We start from the raw sequence: 482 nt of genomic DNA, 5'->3' as shown, positions 1-482 counted from the left end.
CCCCAAGGAAAGTACCTCCGGTACCTTCCCGGGGCTTGACTTTGTGAACGGGTATAATGTTGTGGACGTAATACTGAGTTTGCTATCAGAAGACCTGCATCCAAACCCCCACTGTATTACTTACTAGTGCTCACCGCCCGTCTCTTTCTCCCCCTCAGTATCCTGATGTGTGAAAAGGGGACGGTAGTAATGACCTTCCTCAGAACTGCGGTGAGGGCAAAACGACCAGGCATGCGCACCAGCAAGGATGCCCCGGACGGCGAGAACCAGTGGCCCCGACTCCGATAGCCGAGGTGAGAACCTGTAGCTCTGGGGCAGGCTGCCAGGTTGGTTGGTTCAGGGCTCAGCGCCCTTGGGAGTCGAGGGCAGGCGTGGGACCGCCTCGGTTCCCTGAGGACAGTGGGATTCTGGGGAAGGCACGTCAGAGAGGGGAGCGGCAGGACTGGTGCTGCTGTGCCCGCTACAGTTCATTCATGTTTTCG

This window comes from Suricata suricatta, chromosome 17 (genome assembly GCF_006229205.1).
Source record: "Suricata suricatta isolate VVHF042 chromosome 17, meerkat_22Aug2017_6uvM2_HiC, whole genome shotgun sequence".
Lineage (NCBI taxonomy): Eukaryota > Metazoa > Chordata > Mammalia > Carnivora > Herpestidae > Suricata > Suricata suricatta.
The sequence above is the reverse complement of the archived record's forward strand: the minus strand, read 5'-3'. Positions refer to the sequence as shown.